This window comes from Somniosus microcephalus, chromosome 7 (genome assembly GCF_052327205.1).
Source record: "Somniosus microcephalus isolate GS21.2 chromosome 7, FLI_Smic_1.0, whole genome shotgun sequence".
NCBI lineage: Eukaryota > Metazoa > Chordata > Chondrichthyes > Squaliformes > Somniosidae > Somniosus > Somniosus microcephalus.
Window position 1 is genome coordinate 99,213,813 of NC_140993.1, and position 22,591 is coordinate 99,236,403.

General features: G+C 46.9%; 1 protein-coding gene across 3 annotated transcripts in view; it reads left to right on the forward strand.

The window, feature by feature from the left end:
* Window positions 1–22,591, forward strand: part of dlgap1a (discs, large (Drosophila) homolog-associated protein 1a) — a 1,322,085-nt gene that overhangs the window by 1,022,837 nt on the left and 276,657 nt on the right. For 2 of the 3 annotated variants that reach the window (XM_085992777.1, XM_085992779.1), the window contains exon 5: window positions 16,340–16,684. The exons of the other annotated variant lie outside the window; for it this stretch is intronic. The gene's annotated coding sequence lies outside the window, so the exon portion shown is untranslated. The remainder of the gene's footprint in view (window positions 1–16,339; window positions 16,685–22,591) is intronic. 3 annotated transcript variants of the gene reach the window in all.

Consider the following 22,591-nt stretch of genomic DNA (forward strand, 5'->3'; position numbering starts at 1 on the left):
GCAATGATTCCTTAAATCTACTAGGATCCCGTGGCCTACAATAAAGTCGGCTCCCAGGACCCCTCTTCCACCCTCCACTTCCCATCTCATTAGGACACAGGTCCACTTGGAGCGGAGAGGTCCTAACCAAATGGCGAGCGGGATAGAAAACGAGCCGGCCTGTTCTTTGCCTGTGAACCCCGACAGACTATATGGGACCCCGTTAGATAGAGGCGAGGTGGTGGGGTTAGCTGAGCGGACCATGGTGCATGATGCCCCTGTGTCCAACAGATAGGTCCCCTTCACCTTTTCCACCTCCATCTCCACGAGTGGTCTTTTCCATTCATCGTATCGAAGGGAACACAGGTAAATAGGCTGCGCTGGCTCTAGTCATGGCTGCGGGTTGGATGGGGCTGATGGGGTTAGAGCACCGGCGATGGCTGCTACTCTCCCGTGGCCAGTCAATAAGGACCTCATGGTGTCCAAAAATGACTCGACCGCGGCGGGAGGGATTCCTGCCTCTGCCTTTTGGGCTGGGGCTGTGGAATTCTTTCCCTTGTTGTCTTTCCAAGGGTTTTTGCACTCCTTCCTCCAGTGGCCGTCCTTCCCACACCCATAACAATTCATCTTAGTGCTAGGAGGGTTATTCCCTTCCTGATGCCACTCCTTCTTACCCTGCCCGGGTTTTACCTCATGCACCTTTCCCTTGGGTGGGTGTGCATCGGATCCCCTACCGTTCTTATAGGCTAGGGTCAACTGCCTGATCACCGTAAGTTCGGTGGTCTGGGGATTCTTGGGGTCGAACCAGACTTCCGCCTTGGCCCAGACCTGTGGCAAGCTGTTTGCCACCAGGCAAAGGAGCCAATGGGCCAGCTGACCCTGGTTCAGGAATGCCCGATTAGGTGCCCCAGGACAGGCCCTCCTATAAACCCGCCATAACCTGTCCGCGAAAGCCTGCAGGGTTTCCCCTGTGAGCTGGACGGTCTTCTCCACATGGGAGAAAGGACTTCCCTCATCCATCCCCATGGCCTCCAGAACCTCATCCCTGAGCTCCTCGTACCTGCTCTGCCCCTTCTTACACTCGTCAGAGAGGGATTGGAGGAGCCTACTCTCCAGGGAAAATAGCAGCATTTTGGCCTGCTCAGCACCATCGCAGTCGTTGATGCTGGCTGCCTGCTCTACTTCCCTGAAGTGCATCGAGGGGTCTCCCTTTCCGGAGAGCTTTGGGATATGGCTCACCATAGCCCTAAGCTGTTGGGTGCTATAGGGTAATACGAATTGGTTTTGGAGGGGTCCCTCATCGTCACCATTGACAGGTGGGCCGAACCTCCGATGCCGGGCTGGGCACATCAGTCCCGGCTCCGGCCTTCCTGGCAGGGGCTGTTCCACCTCCGCTCCCACCCCTGACTCTGTGCCCCTCTTGCTGCCAGACCTCGCTAAAACCTGGCACTACGGGTGGCGGTCGTGAGACCTCCTGTTCCTCAACCGGGTCGTCCCTGGGCACTACCAATGAAGCTTGAACCGTTCTCCTCTCGTTCCCTATAAAATCCGCCTGGCCTGCCTTCGGGCTTATGAGGCACACCATGCCCTTTGCCTTCCTCAGATCCAGGCTCAGATTTTCTCTCTGTTCCTTGCAGGGGCCATGATCTGCATCTTCAAACCCCTGTTCACTCGCTAGCTTGTAAGCTGCCTTTACCTCTTTTACTTTCTCCTCCTGCTCTCTGACTTGCCTTGCCAGGCGGGCGTTCTTTTCCCGCAACCTCAACTCGTTACCCTTAGCTTCCGTGACTTGGCACTGTAGGTATTCCAACTTGGCCTTATGTTCTCCCATTAAATGTACCCTTTCCTGATTCAGGGCCTGCAATGTTACCATTAACTTCTCCCCTGCTAGAGCCTTGTCCTGGATCTCCAGGGCTGACTCCTTTAACTCGGCTGCCTGTGCTGCAACGAGCCTGTCCAGAAGCTGGACCTGCTTTTTAAAACACATCAGCCAAACTGCCTTCTCTAGGGATATCTTGTGCTCCCTCCCTTCTGTCCACTTAGCTGCGGCATCTACCGGACGCCCAGCCCTTAACAGAGTGGTGATCCACTTCTTCGTGATATTCACCTTACTGAACCTTTCTGAATCAGAAATCCTTTCCTCCATCATGTTTTGCTTATCCGAACCATTGTCTATTGTATTGCACCCCTGTTGCCGGAGTCCTGCCGCAGTCGTCATTTCTGTAGGGGGTTTTGGTTGTGTGTGTGTCAGCTCCACCTCTGACTCCTTTGAGCGGTTCGAATCGCTCCACACCCCCCTGAGTTCTAGACATCGGACTTAGGTACAGGCGGCGATAAAGAAAATCGAGTAGACAAGTGGCTTAGTGCAAGAAAACCAACTTTTATTAAAAGGCTGAATAAAACACAATACTACTGAGAATTACTGGTATAGTTACAGGCATAAAACAGTTAATACACTTATATGGGAATGGGGAACACACGGCACATTGAGGGAATCAAATACATTAAAAAAAAACTATACCTAACTAGATTATTCTATGAGGAGTCAGGAATTCATGCTCACCAATTCAAAACCTGTCGCTTTAGATTGTGGGGTTTGAGGTCCACCCTTCCTGTCCTTTGGGGTACCCCGGCGCCATGTGGTCACAGGGCGCAGCGCTGAAGTTGTTTGTGCAAAGGCACCCTCCCTTTTCCTCCGTTAACGTCTTCGTCGAGTACTTCGTCGCGATGGGCCTTCTTCTCCTTTGGGCGGTCGCCGACAGTATTGCTGCGGTCTGGGGTCGGTAGGCGGTCTTTACCGTCTAATGATGTTGCTATCCATGCTTCGAACACCAGCTTATTCTTCAACTGGGCTATTACTGTCCATGTGACAAACGCCAGCTTATAACTAGGCCGTTTTGTCTAGATTTTTCTACCCATTCTTCGAATACCAGCTTATTCTTCAAATTGGGGTTTTACTGTCCATGCATGCAACGCCAACTTATTCACCAAATGCCAGCTTATAACCAGGCATTTTGGTTTCCCCAATGCATCTTTCGCTGCCCTTCTCTGCTCATATCGGTTTACCATAATTCTTTGTCTCGTGTCTCGTCTCGTCTGCTCATTTGTGGCCTGTGTGTCCTGTGTGGTTTCGAACTCGGGTCTCGTTCTCCTCCTGCGTTGGGCCCTCGGTGTAGTAATGGGTGTCCTTGGTGTTGAGCAGCGCAGGGAGTGAGAAGAGAGCCCGCCACGAGGCCAGGGCACGAGAAAACTGAGAGCAAGAGCTCAGAGCCAACCACGATAAGGGAGCTAAGAGAGCGATCACTACCGATGGGCCTACAATTATACCCGATTCTTCATTCCTTATCTGCGTGTCAAATCAGGTCAGTCCTTTGTCTAACTTTTGGCGGGCTCATTTAAACTGATTACAGCCATTTACTTTAATGACCCTGAAATGGCTGTCTCTGTGTTATAATGGTTTCGATGTCCTGGTTGTTGGTTATGTATGAGACTTAATCAGGTTTTCCTGACTTGATGGCTTCTGTGAGCTGTTACCGATTAAAATGCAGGAACCTAATGGCCTCGATTATAGGCCCATTCTAGCTTGATTTGTTTCAAGGCAAATGAATGCATATTCTGTGTTAACTTTGGCTGTCTGGCTCCAGAGTCTTTTCACAGATTCCCGCATTTTAAGTTTCGTCCCAGGCTTGAAAAAAGATGTCTGCCTGCTTGCAGAGCCTTGCTTTTAAAATCCTGTCCCTTTGGTCACGAGGCTGCAGAAGCCATTTTGGGTACCCTGTCTTTTCATAACTTGTCCATGCAGGGTCCCTTTATCCATAACTTTGGGGAATGTGGGAATTTTGAGAACCCTACAGTGCCTTCTAACTCTGTAAAGTACCATCAGGCCTTGTACACTTATGTGAGATTCAAGCATATGACATTACCCAAATCAGACCTATTGATGTCTCATCAGTGCCAATGAACCATTTTGAGCTACTGGATACCAGTACACTGAAAATTTAAAGAAACTCATGTAACTCAAAAAGCCTCCAAGATATAAACTATAAAAAGGTTTAATATTTTTAATGTGTTTGAATAGCAGCAAAAAAATAGCATGCAAACATACTAGAGAATCAACCATAGGCTATTGAACTAAAGGCAGAATATGGTATAACAACAGAAGACGCTGGAAAAACTCAGCAGGCCAAGCAACATCTGTGGAGAGAGAAATAGACAATGTTTCAGGTCGAAACCCTTCTTCAGAACTGAAACTTTGACTCTATTTCTCTCTCCACGGATGTTGCCTGGCCTGCTGAGTTTTTCCAGCGTCTTCTATTGTTATTTCAGATTTCCAGCATCCGCAGTATTTTGCTATCGGCAGAATATGGTATTCTGTTCCTTCAGCTGAATATGTTGTACTCAGCTTCCTGGGGCAGTGTACTGGTTGGTCATCCATTATTGCTTTAATTTTTAATGGGATCAATAGTGCGAATTTTAAAAAACATATTTAAGTGAGAATTACGTTCATTATAAAATTACGGAAGATTCCATCCATTTCCCCCCATATACTATTCTAAATAAAATACCACTTGTACAGTAAGTATTTTAACTATAAGGGTAGATTTTACAAATATATTTGTTGCAGGCAAAAACATGGACAAGTGACCTTTCAATTCATATTGCGATAAATATCTTGTAATTATCTCGGCAGAGAGTGAGGTGGCTATAGAGATATTGGATGCTTTAGTTGTCATTTTCCAAAATTCCATAGATTCTGGAACGGTTCCTGCAGATTGGAAGGTAGCAAATGTAACCCCACTATTTAAGAAAGGAGGGAAAGAGAAAATGGGTGACTACAGACCAGTTAGCCTGACATCAGTAGTAGGGAAAATGCAAGAATCTATTATTAAGGACGAGGTAACAGGGCACTTAGAAAATAATAATAGGATTGGGTAGAGTCAACATGGGTTTATGAAAGGGAAATCATGTTTGACAAATCTGTTAGAGTTTTTTGAGGTTGTAACTAGCAGAATCGATAAGGGGGAACCAGTGGATGTGGCGTATTTGGATTTTCAGAAGGCATTCGATAAGGTGCCACACAAGAGGTTATTAAACAAAATTAGAGCTCATGGGATTGGGGGTAATATACTAACATGGATTGAGGATTGGTTAACGAACAGAAAACAGAGAGTAGGACTAAACGGGTCATTTTTGGGTTGGCAGGCTGTAACTAGTGGGGTACCGCAAGGGTCAGTGCTTGGGCCTCAGCTATTCACAAACTACATCAAAGATTTGGATGAGGGGACCAAATGTAATATATCCAAGTTTGCTGCTGATACAAAGCTGGGCGGGAATGTAAGTTGTGAGGAGGATACAAGGAGGCTGCAAGGGGATATAGACAGGCTAAGTGAGTGGGCAAGAACATGGCAAATGGAATATAATGTGGAGAAATGTGATGTTATCCACTTTGGTAGGAAAAATAGAAAAGCAGAGTATTTTTAAATGGTGAGAGATTGGGAAATGTTGGTGTTCAGAGGGACCTGAGTGTCCTTGTAGACAAATCACTGAAAGTTGACATGCAGGTACAGCAAGCAATTAGGAAAGCAAATGGTATGTTGGCCTTTATTACAAGAGGATTTGAGTATAAGAGTAAAGACATCTTACTGCAATTATATAGGGCCCTGGTGAGACCACACCTGGAGTATTGTGTCCAGTTTTGGTCACCTTACCTAAGGAAGGATATACTTGCCATAGGGGGAGTGCAATGAAGGTTCACCAGACTGGTTCCTGAGATAGGGGGGATTGTCCTATGAGGAGAGATTGAGTAGACTAGGCCTATATTCTCTAGAGTTCAGAAGAATGAGAGGTGAGCTCATTGAAACATACAAAATTCTTACACGGCTTGACAGGGTTGTGGTGGTTGAAGGTCAATCATCACAGCTCCAGGATATCATTGCAGGTGTTCCTCTGGGCAGTGTCCTAGGCCCATCCATCTTCAGCTGCTTCACCAATGACCTTCCCTCCAACATAAGGTCAGAAATGGGGACGCTTGCTGATGGCTGCACAGTGTTCAGTGCCATTCACAACTCCTCAGATAATGAAGCAGTCCATGCCCACATGCAACAAGACCTGGATGACGTTCAGGCTTGGGCTGATAAGTGGCAGGTAAATTTCACGCCACAGAAGTGCCAGGCAATGGCTATCCCCAACAAGCGAGAGTCTAACCACCACCCCTTGACATTCAACGGCATTACCATCGCCGAATCTGCCACCATCAACATCCTGGGGGTCACCATTGACCAGAAACTTAACTGGACCAGCCACATAAATACTGTGTCAACAAGAGCAGGTCAGAGGCTAGGTATTCTGTGGCGAGTATCTCACCTCCTGACTCCCCAAAGCCTTTCCACCATCTACAAGGCACAGGTAAGGAATGTGATGGAATACCCTCCACTTGCCTGGATGAGTGCAGCTCCAACAACACTCAAGAAGCTTGATACCATCCAGGACAAAGCAGCCAGTTTGATTGGCACCCCATCCACCACCTTAAACATTCACTCCCTCCACCACCGGCGTACCGTGGCTGCAGTGTGTACCATCTACAAGACGCACTGCAGCAACTTGCCAAGGCTTCTTCGGCAGCACCTCCCAAACCCGTAACTTCTACCACCTAGAAGGACAAGCGCAGCAAGCGCAAGGGAACACCACCACCTCCAAGTTTCCCTCCAAGTCACACATCATCCTGACTTGGAAATATATTGCCGATCCTTCATCGTCGCTGGGTCAAAATCCTGGAACTCCCTACCTAACAGCACTGTGTACCTTCACCACACGGATTGCAGCGTTTCAAGAAGGCAGCTCACCACCACCTTCTCAAGGGCAATTAGGGACGGGCAATAAATGCTGACCTTGCCAGCGATGCCCACATCCCATAAACAAATTTTTAAAAAGATGCAGGGAGGATGTTTACCCTGGCTGGGGAGTCCAGAACCAGGGGACACAGTCTCAGAATAAGGGGTTGGCCATTTAGGACTGAGATGGGGTGCAATTTCTTCACTCAAATGGTGGTAAATCATAGAAGCATAGAAACATAGAAGATAGGAGCAGGAGTAGGCCATTCGGCCCTTCGAGCCTGCTCCGCCATTCAATGAGATCATGGCTGATCATCCAAATTCAGTACCCTGTCCCTGCCTTCTCCCCATATCCCTTGATCCCTTTAGCCTTAAGAAATATATCCAACTCTTTCTTGAATATATTTAATGAACTGGCCTCCACTGCCCTCTGTGGCAGAGAATTCCACAGGTTCACCACTCTCTGGGTGAAGAAATTCCTCCTCATTTCAGTCCTAAATGGCCTACCCCTTATCCTTAGACTATGACCCCTGGTTCTCGACTGCCCGACCATCGGGAACATCCTTCCAGCATCTAGTCTGTCCAGGCCTGACAGAATTTTATAGGTTTCGATGAGATCCCCTCTCAATCTTCTAAACTCCAGTGAGTACAAGCCCAATTGACCCAATCTCTCCTCGTACGTCATTCCTGCCATCCCAGGTATCAGCCTGGTGAATCTTCACTGCACTCCTTCCATGGCAAGAATGTCCTTCCTCAGATAAGGCGACCAAAACTGCACACAATACTCAAGGTGCGGTCTCACCAAGGCCCTGTACAACTGTACAAGACATCCTTGTTCCTGTACTCGAACCCTCTTGCTACGAAGGCCAACATTCCATTTGCCTTCTTAACCGCCTGCTGCACCTGCATGCTTACCTTCAGCGACTGGTGCACAAGAACACCCAGGTCTCTTTGCACTTCCCCCTCTCCCAATCGATTGCCATTCACATAATAATCTGCCTTCCTGTTTTTGCCACCAAAGTGGATAACCTCACATTTATCCACATTATAGTGCATTTGCCATGTTTCTGCCCAATCACCTAACCTGTCCAAATCGTACTGGAGTTTCATGACCTCCTCCTCACAGCATACACTCCCACCCAGCTTTGTGTTGTCTGCAAATTTAGAGATATTACATCCAATTCCCTCGTCCAGATCATTAATATATATTGTGAACAGCTGGGGTCCTAGGACCGATCCTTGCGGTACCCCACTAGTCACTGCCTGCCACTCGGAAAACGACCCGTTTATTCCAACTCTTTGCTTTCTGTCCGCCAACCAGTTCTCTATCCAAGTCAATACCTTGCCCCCAATCCCATGTGCCTTAATTTTGCATGCTAATCTCTTATGCGGGACCTTATCGAAAGCCTTCTGAAAGTCCAAATATACCACATTCACTGGTTCTCCCTTATCTATTTTACCAGTTACATCCTCAAAAAATTCCAGTAGATTAGTCAAGCATGATTTACCTTTCGTAAATCCATGTTGACTTTGTCCGATCCTGTCACTGCTTTCCAAGTGCTCTGCTATTACATCTTTTATAATGGACTCTAGCATTTTCCCCACTACCGATGTCAGGCTTACCGGTCTATAATTCCCCGCTTTTTCTCTGCCACCTTTTTTGAATCCATGGGTACTGTTCCAGAGTCTATTGAGTTCTGGAAGATGACCAGCAATGCATCTACTATTTCTAGGGCCACTTCCTTAAGTACCCTGGGATGTAGATTATCAGGCCCTGGGGCTTTATCGGCCTTCAGTCCCATCAATTTTCCTAACACCATTTCCCTACAAATACTGATTTCTTTCAGTTCCACCCTTTCATCAGACGCTATGTGCCCCGGCATTTCTGGGAGGTTATTTGTGTCCTCCTTTGTGAAGACAGAACCAAAATATGTATTTAGTTGGTCTGCCATTTCTTTGCTCCCCATTATAAATTCCCCCAATTCTGACTGCAAGGGACCTACGCTTGACTTCACCAATCTTTTTCTCTTCACATATCTATAAAAGCTTTTACAGTCAGTTTTTATGTTCCCTGCAAGCTTACTCTCATATTCTATTTTCCCTTTCTTAATTAATCCCTTTGTCCTCCTTTGTTGAATCCTAAACTGCTCCCAATCCTCAGGATTATTGCTTTTTCTGGCCAATTTGTATGTCCTCTCCTTGGATCTTATGCTATCCCTAATTTCCCTTGTTAGCCACGGTTGAGTCACCTTTTTTGTTTTATTTTTATGCCAAACTTGGATGAACCACTTCTGTAGATCATCCATTTGGTCTTTGAATGTTTGCCATTGCCTATCCACCGTCAACCCTTTGAGTGCCATTCCCCAATCAATCCTACCCAACTCGCTCCTCAGACCATCGTAGTTTCCTTTATTTAAATTGAGGACCCTAGTTTCTGAGTCAACTACTTCATTCTCCATCTTAATGAAGAATTCGATCATATTATGATTGCTCCGGCCCAAGGAGCCTCATACAACAAGATTGCTAATTAATCCTTTCTCATTACATAATACCCAGTCTAAGATGGCCTGATCTCTGGTTGGTTCCACGACATATTGGTCCAGGAAACCATCCCGTAAACACTCCAGGAATTCCTCCTCCACAGTATTGTTACTAATTTGGTTAGCCCAATCTATATCTGGATTAAAGTCACCCATGATGACTGCTGTGCCCTTATTGCACGCTTCTTTAATTTCCCTTTTAATGCCATCCCCAACCTCCGCCTTACTGTTTGGAGGTCTATATACCACTCCCACTAATGTTTTTTTCCCCTTAGTATTTCTCAATTCTACCCATACAGATTCCACATCATCAGAGCTAATATCCTTCATTACAATTGTGTAAATCCCTTCTTTAACCAGTAATGCTACCCCACCTCCCTTTCCTTTTTGCCTATCTTTCCTGAATATCAAATACCCCTGGATGTTGAGTTCCCAGTCTTCACAGAATCACAGAAACCCCACAGTGCAGATAGAGGCCGTTTCGGCCCATCGAGCCTGCACCTACACACACCCCACCCTATCCCCGTAACCCCACGTATTTAATCCCCCTAACAATAAGGGTCAATTTATCATAGCCAATCAACCTAACCCGCACATCTTTGGACTGTGGGAGGAAACCGGAGCACCCGGAGGAAACCCACGCAAACACGGGGAGAATGTGCAAACTCCACACAGATAGTCACCCGAGGCCGGATTCGAACCCGGGTCCCTGGTGCTGTGAGGCAACAGTGCTAACCACTATGCCACCGTGCTGCCATCCTTGAGCCACGTTTCTGTAATCCCAACCAAATCATATTCATTTACCTCTATTTGCACAGCCAATTCATCCACCTTATTGCAAATGCTCCTCGCATTAAGACACAAAGCCTTCAGGCTTGTTTTTTTAATGCTCTTAGACCTATTAGAATTATTATTTACTGTAGCTACATTTGATTTAAACCATTGATTTCTCTGACTGCCACTTTTGTTTTTCTCCTTCCTATCTTTTGCTTTTATCCTTGTTTCCCTTTCCTCTGTCTCCCTGCTCAGGTTCCCAACCCCCTGCCATTTTAAATTAAACCCTCCCCCACAGCACTAGCAAACACTCCCCCTAGGACATCGGTTTCAGCCCTGCCCAGGTGCAGACCGTCTGGTTTGAACTGGTCCCACCTCCCCCAGAACTGGTTCCAATGTCCTAGGAACTTGAATCCCTCCTCCTGGCACCATTCCTCTAGCCACATTATCATCTGAAGTATCCTTCTATTTCTACTCTGACTAGCACGTGGCACTGGTAGCAATCCTGAGATTACTACCTTTGAGGTCCTGTTTTATAATTTACCTCCTAACTCCCTATATTCTGCTTTTAGGACCTCATCCCACTTTTTACCTATATCGTTGGTGCCTATATGCACCACGACAACTGGCTATTCACCCTCCCCTTCCAAGATGTTCTGCAGCCGCTCGGAGACATCCTTGACCCTTGCACCAGGGAGGCAACACACCATCCTGGAGTCTCGTTTGCGGCCACAGAAACACCTATCTATTCCCCTTACAATAGAATTCCCTATTACTATAGCTCTACCACTCTTTTTCCTCCCATTCTGTGCAGCAGAGCCACCCCTGGTGCCAGGAAGTTGGCTGCTGCTGCCTTCCTCTGATAAGCCATCCCCCCCAACAGTACTCAAAGTGGTGTATCTGTTGGAGAGGGGGATGGCCACAGGGGACCCCTGCACTACCTGCCTGCACCTAGTACTCTGCCTGTTGGTCACCCGTTCCCTTTCTTCCTGTCCAACCTCTACCTGTGGTGTGTCCAACTCCCTAAACGTGCTATTCACGATGTCCCGAGCATCGCGAACGCTCCAGTATGCATCCAATTGCAGCTCCAGTGCCGCAATGCGGTCTGTCAGTAGCTGCAGCTGGGTGCACTTCCTGCACATGTAGTTGTCAGGGACACAGGAAGTGTCCCTGAGTTCCCACATATCGCAGGGGGAGCATATCACGGGGCCGGGCTGCCCTGGCATGATTTACCCTTTAATTAATTGAGTTTAAATTAAATCAATCAATCCCACTAATTACACTACAGTCAAATAGTTTACCAACAGTCCCCACTACACCAGAGAGACCTTAGAAACTATAAACCAGAGTTAAAGTTTAAAAAAGAGAGAAATACTCACCAACCAATCACTTACCTGCTTCCTGCTGACATCACACTTTGATTACTTTTTACCTCTGTCCCCTGCTGCTGAATTGGTCGGGCCTTGCTGAATCCGCCGGTTTTAACTGCCGCCGTGCTCAATGCTGCTCTCTCCCAGGTCCAGCCGCTGCGGTCGGGCCTCACTGAATCCGCCGGTTTTAACTGCCGCCGTGCTCAATGCTGCTCTCTCCCAGGTCCAGCCGCTGCGGTTGGGCCTTGCTGAATCCGCCGGTTTTAACTGCCGCCACGCTCGATGCTGCTCTCTCCTAGGTCCAGCCACTGCGGTCGGGCCTCGCTGAATCCGCCGGTTTTAACTGCCACCGCGCTCAATGCTGCTCTCTCCCAGGTCCAGCCGCTGCGGTCGGGCCTTGCTGAATCCATCGGTTTTAACTGCCACCGCGCTCAATGCTGCTCTCTCCCAGGTCCAGCCGCTGTGGTCGGGCCTCGCTGAATCCGCCGGTTTTAACTGCCGCCGCGCTCGATGCTGCTCTCTCCCAGGTCCAGCCACTGCGGTCGGGCCTCGCTGAATCCGCCGGTTTTAACTGCCGCCGCGCTCGATGCTGCTCTCTCCCAGGTCCAGCCGCTGTGGTCGGGCCTCGCTGAATCCGCCGGTGTTAACTGCCGCCGCGCTCGATGCTGCTCTCTCCCAGGTCCAGCCGCTGTGGTCGGGCCTTGCTGAATCCGCCGGTTTTAACTGCCGCCGCGCTCGATGCTGCTCTCTCCCAGGTCCAGCCGCTGTGGTTGGGCCTCGCTGAATCCACCGGTTTTAACTGCCGTCGCGCTCGATGCTGCTCTCTCCCAGGTCCAGCCGCTGTGGTCGGGCCTCGCTGAATCCGCCGGTTTTAACTGCCGCCGCGCTCGATGCTGCTCTCTCCCAGGTCCAGCCGCTGTGGTCGGGCCTCGCTGAATCCGCCGGTTTTAACTGCCGCCGCGCTCGATGCTGCTCTCTCCCAGGTCCAGCCGCTGGACCGTTGGAATTCTCTACCCCAGAGGGCTGTGGAGGCTCAGCCGTTGAGTATATTCAAGACAGAGATTGATAGATTTTTGAATATTACGAGAATCATGGGATATGGGGATAGTGCAGGAAAGTGGAGTTGAGGTAGAAGGGTGGATGAGGGTAGTGCGTTTGATGTATTGTATATGGACTTTAGCAAGGCTTTTGATAAGGTTCCACATAGCAGACTGGTCACAAAGTTAAAAGCCCATGGGATCCAGGGCAAAGTGTCAAGTTGGATTCAAAACTGGCTCAGAGACAGGAAGCAGAGGGTAATGGTTGATGGGTGTTTTTGTGACTGGAAAGCAGTTTCCAGTGGGGTTCTGCAGGGCTCAGTACTAGGTCCCTTGCTTTTTGTGCTATAAATCAATGATCTAGACTTGAATATAGGGGATATGATTAAGAAGTTTGCAGATGATACTAAAATCGGCTGTGTGGTTGATACTGAAGAAGGAAGCTGCAGACTGCAGGAAGATATCAATAAATTGGTCAGGTGGGCAGAACAGTGGCAAATGGAATTCAATCCGGAGAAGTATGAGGTAATGCATTGGGGGAGGGCTAACAAGGAAAGGGAATACACATTAAATGGTAGGACACTGAGTAGTGTAGAGGAACAAAGGGACCTTGGAGTGCATTTCCACAGATCCCTGAAGGTAGCAGGCCAGGTGGATAAGGTGGTTAAGAAGGCATAGGGAATGCTTGCCTTTATTAGCCATGGCATAGAATACAAGAGCAGGGGGGTTATGCTTCAACTGTATAAAACACTAGTTAGGCCTCAGCTAGAGCACTGCGTGCAGTTCTGGTCATCACATTACAGGAAAGATGTGATTGCACTAGAGAGGGTACAGAGGAGATTTACAAGGATGTTGCCAGGAGTAGAGAATCTTAGCTATGAGGAAAGACTGGATAGGCTGGGTCTGTTTTCCTTGGAACAGAGGAGGCTGAGGGGAGACCTTACTGAGGTGTATAAAATTATGAGGGGCTTAGATAAAGTGGATAGAAAGGACCTATTTCCCTTAGCAGGGGGGTCAAAAACCAGAGGGCACAGATTTAAAGTAACTGGGGGAAGGTTTAGAGGGGATTTGAGGGGAAATTTCTTCACCCAGAGGGTTGTGGGGGTCTGGAACTCACTGCCTGAAAGGGTGGTAGAGGCGGGGACCCTAACCACATTTAAAAAGTACTTGGATGTGCACTTGGGATGCTCTAACCTTCAGGGCTACGGACCAAGAGCTGGGAAGTGGGGTTAGGCTGGTTAGGCGCGGACACGATGGGTTGAAATGGCCTCCTTCTGTGCTGTAACTTTCTATGATTCTATGATCAGCCATGATCTTATTGAATGGTGGAACAGGCTCGAAGGGCCAAATGGCCTACTCCTGTTCCTATTTCTTATGTTCTTATGTTCTTATATTTGACCTTGGGGGAATTTTTGGGGGGCTCAGCGGGCACGTTTGGTGGCGGGTCGGGTGGAAAAATTATTTTTTCTGACACCGGGTTGGGAACCTACTGTTGTCCAGCCGCCACGCTACTTTCCCAGATATCAGGTCTGTCAGGACTGAGTAGACCCAACACGCAGCAGCAGTGGAGGAAATTTAGGACATTATGACCTTGTTAACAGCCCATTAAATAGTATTTTGAGCTCACTGTACCATTTTACGAGGTCGCCCATGGGGTCCACACTGCTCGGGGATCACGTCAGGTAAGGAGATCGAAGTTGTGTCACCATGGGATTATCTCATTACCTGACAGCTGCAAATGTGCTCCCATCTCACAGGTGTTCACTTTCTAAGCTCAGAAGCTGTTGCTTACTGCATTTGGAAGACAGATTGAGCTTTATGCAGGTTGCAAGTGTTTGGAGCAAACTCTCTATCCAGTGTCACCTCATTGGAACAACCTCTCTCACCATTGACAGGTCGCTTCTGTCATCTCAAGTTCACCTGCCATCTATCACATCAGCATTGGTGCCCTTGAAACTATCTCACCTTGGTCCTCAGAATCCCACCACGATCAGCCCCAACACCAGTAGCACCAGGCACACCAGTAGCACCAACAACAACACCAACCTTCCCCATAATCAACTGATGCTGCACAGGACAGAGGGCATCAGCACCCGACCACATTGCTGCCCGGGAGGCCAGGGATGGCCTCGCCATGGCCAGATTTACTTCACTTGAAACTGTACACCCTGGCTGGCACATGATGCGCCAGGTTGGCACCACCCCACAACAACACCATAAAGCATCCCTGCAATGCGCAAGCCATTCCTTTCACACTCATCACCATTGAGGGGGGTACCATTATGTCTCACTATTCACTGCAACTCACTAAGCCACTTCTAAAGGTGCACACAAATCTGTCCAAGAATGCAAAGTGTTGAAAATAAAGGTTTCAATGTTTGACACCACATCAACAGAAACTTCACATGAACATTGGATAAAACATCCAAGTGTCTACCCTTGTGTGTTGTTAGTTGGTATGATTGGACTAGGATGAGGGTGAGTGTGAGGAGTGGCTAGTGAGATGGGGAAGTGATAATGTAGATAGAATGGGATGGTTGGAGGTGCAAAGTAAGTTGGTGTGAGTAAGGATGTGCAGGAGTAGGGTAGGGAAGGCAGAGTGATGGGGATGTGATGAGTGGCACAGCAGGATGAGGTTGAGTGTGGCTTTGCAGTAACGTTTCGTGATCTACTGAGATCATTAAAAGGTTTGTGCCACTGCAGCCTGGTCCTCCTGACAACAGCCCTGCTTGTGCTCTCCTGTGCAATGTGCAACCAGGCTGTGTTGATCTCCTGGGAGGTCTTTTCCGCCCATGGGAAGGGAAGAGAACCTCCCTGTGTTCTGTGACTCCCTCCATAAGCATATGAAGGGAGTCATCTGAGAACCTGGGTGCAGCCATGCACCTCTGTGCAGTGCTTGTCAGTGTTTGCAGCACCTCAATGCTGTAGAACACTGACAGCACAACTGTCAAAATCAATTTGCGCATGGTCCCTTTAAGGAAACCGGCTGATGATAAACAAGCCCAATCAATGTAAAATCATTCTACAGAGCGGGCTGGAGCCAGCAGCGGGTTTGGGACACGCCACCGACATCTCCTGCACCAGACCCGCCGAGGTTGGGGAAATCGCGGCCCTTGTGTTTACATATTTTTAGTTGTGACAAGAATGGATACTGTTTCATTTTCAGTGTTGGTGCTGAGTTCAGAAGCACTTTTCCAAATTACGTCTACACCTATTATTGAATTTCATCGACCTGAAACGTTAACTCTGTTTCTCTCTCCACAGATGCAGCCTGACCTGCTGAGTATTTCCAGCATTTTCTGTTTTTATTTCAGATTTCCAGCATCCGCAGTTTTTTACTTTTGCATAAAGCTGTGCATTTGTGTTGGTGGGCTATCTGCCAGGATTTTTGTCTGTTCTTTGGTGTGCTTTACTGAAGCGAACAGCCTAGGTTCAGAAAAGATAAAAATGAATGTGGCTTGTTCATAGCAGTAGAATGCTTGGTAACGGGCTGATAATGAAACAGCTCTAACAGTGGGCAAAGAGACATTTTTAGCCTCATGACATGAATTGGTGCAATCAGTGAGGAATATAAATGACAAAAAGTCTACAGATAAAAATACAATAAAAAGTAATTATCAAATTATAATATCTTTGCAAATGCGATCCATTATACCCTTATTTACGTTTGTTCGGGTCACATGCTATGCTGCGCTAGTCTAAACGTCTGATGATATTTTAATCAAAATTATTTGCTTAAATTAACTGTTTAGTACAATTTTGTTCAGTTCAGTATAGCCCATGCCTGCCTCTCTTTCCTTCTTCTGAAGCTGCTGACTCACCCTGGATTACAGATTAATGTGACAACGTCCCTCGAAGTAGTCATTTTTTTATATGGATGCCTAGACACTGGATGCCATTAGATTGCGCAATCATGGAGGACATTACAGACAAATCTACTCCTGTCCCCATATGATACCTGCACACATACTTCCCAGCAGAAGTCACTGGATAACAATCAGGAGTGGGACCCCTGGTTGATTTTCCCTTCCTTAATCCAAGGCTGTTATAGCACCACTATTGCTAATCAGAGATTAGCTAACTCAAAACAGACCAGGAGTGAAACTTTTCCGGTCCATATGGATGAATGCCACCCTCGATTGTATATTTACCAGGTGAGTTATAGAGAGTGTCCTATACCTATTTTAATAGTGTAGTTCTTTGTAATAATTATTTAATTAGTAAATGTTTTAGTTGACATTGCACAGTTTTAATTAAAAACAGTTTGGCAAACCTTTGTTTCCTTGGCTGGGAGAAAAGCGTTATATCACTTTTGCCAAACTGTCATTTAAAAGTGATTCAATAATTATTTCAGTTACATTTATGTGATTCTGTCATAAGAAAAAAAAACATTTGTTCATGAAGTTAATGCTCCTTTAATGTTTGTTAATCAGATTGAGATAATGAAACATCACTAACAACAGCATCCAGCATTCACAGCTCTGATATCACTTGGAAGTACAGGGTAATAGCTGAACTCCCATTGGTTACCATGACAAAACACATAAAACCAACATTGGAAGAATATCCCCTGTTGTGCCATTTGCTTGTTTCATTTTGCATACAGAGATTTGATGGACGTTCCAAGCAAGAATGCCAAATTCTTAGTGCAATGTTTTCAGGGATTTTTATGTTGTCTAGTGTAGGGGGTTTTGGTTTGGGGTTTGTGTCTGGCCAGTCAGGCGTATCTGAGCTGCTCCAGCCCCATGCGGTTCGAATCGCTTCCCCTCTGGTTCTGACCACCGGACTTATTACGAGCAGCGATATAAACAAAACGAGACCAGTGGTTTGGTGCAAAGAAAACCAATGTTTATTAAAAATAGAGAAAATTAAACACTATACAGAGAAAAACACTATGGATGCAACACAATTACACTTAGCGGGGGAGGAGAAACGGACACATCGAGGGAAAATGACTAAAATGACAATTTTAGCAATCTCCTTAACTCCTACCCTTTACACCTATCTAAGTTGTCTTGCGATGGGCCAGAAAGTTTATGCTCACCAGTCTCGGATGTTAGAACGCCTGCTCCGTGCCCCGTTGCCTGCCGATGTCTTTAGGGTTTTCACCGCCCAGAGCAGAGATACCCCAGTGATTCAAAGGTAACTGTCGGTATCCTGCTTCCCTTGGATGGGCTTTTCATCGTCGATCTTCTTGATGGTAAGGCAGGGCACCGGAGTCCAGGCGAGAGAGAGAGAGATATGGCTTCCCGAGGGACTGCTTATACCCCTTCTGGGAGCCCTTATCACTCGCCAGATCAGCCTGTTTCTTTGTCTGACCTGGACGTGTTGAAGATGATACAAAGGAAAACGATCTGGGCCCATCGACCTGGATGGCCGGTTAATCAGTCTTTAAACGTCCCATAAGTGTTTTCCTTTGTGTAACTGGTCTTGTGATGGGGCCATTCCAGTTTTAATGCCCCGTTGATCATTTCCAAACAGTATTGAAGTCAGCTAACGAAGGTCTGAATGCAGCTATTACCCGTTGATTATCTGTGCAAACGGCCTTGATGGGTTTTAATCAGAGGCCCGAATGCCACTGTTTGCTTCTCATACATAAATGCAGAAGGCCTGTCTGCCTTCTAATTTCTGGAACATTCCTTCTTTGTCAGTCCAAACCTGAACTTTGCAGGCCTTGGCCATGAGGTTGACCGTAGCCATCTTGTTGGGCCCTGGAGCCCTGGATTTTAAACTCAGTCCAGCCAGGGTTTCTCCAATAAGCCAGAAGTAAATCTTCAGGGGAGACATGAAATTTGCGAATCCTTTCACTAGTAGAACATATGTCTGTAGTCTGGTTCTTTCTGGACTGAACCCTTTGAGGGAAATTCATTTATGCCTAAAATGAGCACAAAATGGTCAGAGCATCTGCTCTATGCGCTGGTCCGTGCTGGCCTGAAGTCCAAGCCAAACTTGGCTTTGGGCCTCGTTTAAATGTCACTGGCAAACAGCCAACAAGGTTGGTTCTGGGATGAGGGGGCAAATTATCCCGGGATGGGTGGGGGGAGGATCAAATGTGCTGGCAGTGTGCCAGAGTATTTTTGTGGAGGACTCCTATTTTTCCAGGGTCCACAAAAATAAAAACTGAATATTTATGGGCCTTTTTTTGAACGGCTTCCAGCCGTCACTTTAAGGACTGCTGGTTAGGCCGCTCAAGACCTGGTACAACTAGATGGAGTGTGGACAGCGCACGTTCCACCCATTTGTATCTGAATTTCGCATTTGGGGTCCTACAACTGGCTTAGGACCTTGATTTGCATATTTAAAGAGTCTAATGCCTGTTTCAGGTGGGCACCCTAGACAACTAAAAGTCACCCGAGCCAATATGGCATCTGGCACACATCCAGTGCAGAACGGGTACAACAGATAGCAAAGTAAAATTCAAAGGCCTAAAGCCCATTTTACAGATGCAAAACTTTCTACATTTGAATTTCTCTCCATTTGTTCCTAGGATTAATGAATGGCCTATACCATGTTACCAGAAAGCTAACCACCAAGGCCAATGGATTTCAGTGTTTGTGGAAAAACAGATGGATTCATGAAATGCAATTTTTAAAAACACTGGTTAAAAATACCTCTCGTAATAAAAACAGGATCTGGAATATGCAGTCACTATAAGCCAATGACCTTCTTGATAGGGAAGTTAATTAAGTCCTTTTGTGTATTATAGGCAAGGCTAGTTTTTCCATCTTCAAAATGGAATTCCATATAAAATCTCCAAAACAAGGATGAAAATACCAGAATCCCATGAATTTGACTTATTGGGGGTGAAATTTAACTTCAGTGGGGGCACAAAATGGGTGGTAGAGGATTGGCTGCCCATGATACACCCTGGCTGATTTTTCTTTCTATTACAGAGAATAACAGAGAACATATAGCACAGAAACAGGCCATTCAACCCAACTGGTCCATGCCAACTGTTTTATGCTCCGCACGAGCCTCCTCCCACCCCTGTTCATCTAAACGTATCAGCATAATCTTTCTTCCTCATGTGTTTATCTATTTTTTTTTCTCCTTTCCACGTGTTTATCTAGCTACCCCTTAAATGCATCTATGCTATTCACCTCAACTATTCTTTGTGGTAGCAAATTCTACCTTCTTGCCACTCTCTGGGTAAAGAAGTTTCTCCTGAATTCCCTATTGGATTTATTAGACTCTCTTATATTTATGGCCCCTAGTTTTGGTCTTCCCCACAAATGGAATCATCTTCTTTATGTCTACCTTATCAAACCCTTTCATAATTCCAAAGACCTCAATCAGGTCACCCATAATGAAGTCAATGGATAAAAAAATTGGGCGGAATATATAACGAACGGTCGATCCGTTACTGCCCAACTTGCACCACCACCAAAATTGAATTTCAGCCCACTGTAACCCAGTAGCTCTGCTCTCAACACTAACTAAATTTGCTTGTCCTATGGCTTTAAGAAACAGCAATGATAAAAACTTGAAGACCTTTATTAACTGGTAATATCCATCTATGCATCAAATATTACATTAAAAAATCAACTAATCATCCTTGTGTATTCCCTTAGAGACTGTCTTGTGTGTGCCTTTGCCTATCCTAGTGCTGTCACGCAGTGCTACCCCCAGTGGCTGCAGTATGGCTGGTGGAAGGCTGCTGACTTTCAGTGGGGGTCACTGCAGATGGTCTTGCAGGTCAACCTGGAGGAGCTGGTGGCTGGGAGTGTCAAATCGAGTGACAGTGTTTCTTCTTTTTCTTCACTCTCCTTTTCCTCTTCTTGATCAAGCATTGGCTGGGCAGGCTGGATTTCTTGAGTGTCTGAAATGAGGAAGGCACAAGGGTAGGGTTGTGGTGAGGGGAGGGGGGTAAAGCAAGAGGTGCATGTTTACATCATGTGCAGCTTGTAAATCAGAAGAGATTGTGGGATGAGGGGGAAGTGGGATGTGAGAAGAAGGATAAAGTATGAGGATACCGGCATCTTATATTCTTTCAGCCTCACCGCTGGCCAAGGGCTCAGCCATGCCTCTGCCAATAATGGCAGGTGAGTGATGGGGAGGGGGGGTCGTGCATTTAGCAGTGTGTGAGGCTAGTGGTGCAGTTGGTAGGAGACAGCTTTTGAAAATGCATTCACGGACATTGACCACTCGTCTGAGCTTCTTTGGACACTGGAGCCATGTCCTGGGGGTGAAACTGCTGGCAGTGATGGCCTCGGCGATCTGGTCCCACATTCTTCTTTCTGAAGGGCCTCCTGGCCCCCTGTGGGTAGAGGACCTCTCCGAACATCTGAGACCCTGGGTGCCCTTTCCCTGGCCTGTTGAGCCATTTGTGTTAGTGTTGAAGCATTTTTATGTGCAGAAGGCAGTTTGGCTTTAAGAGCTGCAGACTGCCTAGTTCTGAAGGATTTTAAATGTGTTATGTGCAGAAGGCAGTTCAGCTTTAAAATCAAAAAACTGCCTTGAAGAGGAGCAGGCTTGCTTTATGTAAAGCTAGCCTCGCTCCAGTGATGCGAACTTCGGCCCCCTGCTGCCTGTCAGCAGTGTGTTTCTTGCTAGGCTGTGCGCTCCTATCATGTTAATTAGCAGGCAGCACCAAATTGACATTGTGCCTGTGCTTTCTGAACAGGCGCGGGCGTATCTCACATTGCTTTTTTTGCACTATTGAATTTCACCTCCACAATATTTGCAGGCTATTCCACAGTGGGTGCATCTAATCATGTCCCCATTCAATGTCCAGGATGCCCACACACAGATACTTTCCATCAGGTGTCACTGTTCTGCAATCAGCAGCAGGAACCTGATTGATTTTCCTCTCCCTCCTGAGAACAATCTAGCAGCACTACGGCCACCCTGGCTGAGATCAGCTAAATCAGCACATGCCAGGTTCCCCAGGAACTGCCCTTCGGACCTTCTGATCTCTATGTCTCAGTTGCACATTGAGCCTCTGAACCGCAATAAATCTACGCACCTTCCTGATGGTCCTAGATCCATGGAGACTCACACTCCTGGGCCTGCAGGTGTAGGCCTGTGTAAAGGCCCACATATCCCAGGGACGCAAGTGATTCGCAAGCACCCCGGGACCATGTGGGCTGGCCCAACCAATCAGAAAGGGGATTCCCATTATGCTTATGGGTGTTCCATTTACGTACGGAAACCCCCTAAGCTTAATAGGAATCACCCAAAAAATACATGTACACAAACTTGAAAAAAAATTACGTTTAAAATTAATTAAAATACAATTTCATTAAACATTTAAAACAAAAATTTAATTTTAAACATGTAACTAATAAATTTAAACATTTTTTAAGGGGCCAAAAATAACAAACTAATTTTAAAGGTTTTTGAACGTTAAAATGATTTTTAAAATGTTATTTTAGTATTTATGTTCACCCTTACGCTGGTAAAAGGAGGCTTTACGCCGGCTTTTACCAGGCGTAAGAGTTTCATGAGCATTCGCTGGGCAAATAGTCATTTCCTGGGGATGCAGAGGATCTTTCAAGAAGATTCTTGTCAGATCGCAAGTTCCGGATTTTTGCACGTGTGCAGCCCATGCGTAAACCCGGAAATTGCCGGGCACTTATGGCCATGTACACACCACATACGCAGTCATAGGCCACGGAAAATCCGGGCCATTGTGTTTACCAACTGAGCCATAGAGGGAGTTCTATTCCATAACTTTTGCTGGAAGGTGAATGTGTGGACATCAGTGAGGATAAGATCAGAAACATTGGTCGCGATTTTGCCTACTGAGGCGGGTCCGGGGCGGCCAGTGTCGGTAGCGCAGTCCCAGCCCGCTGCCTGCTCCAGCCCGCTCTGTTGAAGTGATTTTACGTTGATTGGCCTTGTTAAGCCCGCCCAGCGAGGTTCCCGGCCAATTAAAAGGAAGCTGGTCTGATGACGTCATTTGATGACGCGTCATCAGCCGGTATCCTTAAAGGGGCCATGTCCAAATTGTTTTTGACAGTTCTGCTGTCAGTGTTCTGCAGCATTGAGGTGCTGCAAACACTGACAAGCACTACACAGAGGTGCACGGCAGCTCCCGGGATCTCCCATGACTCCCTCCA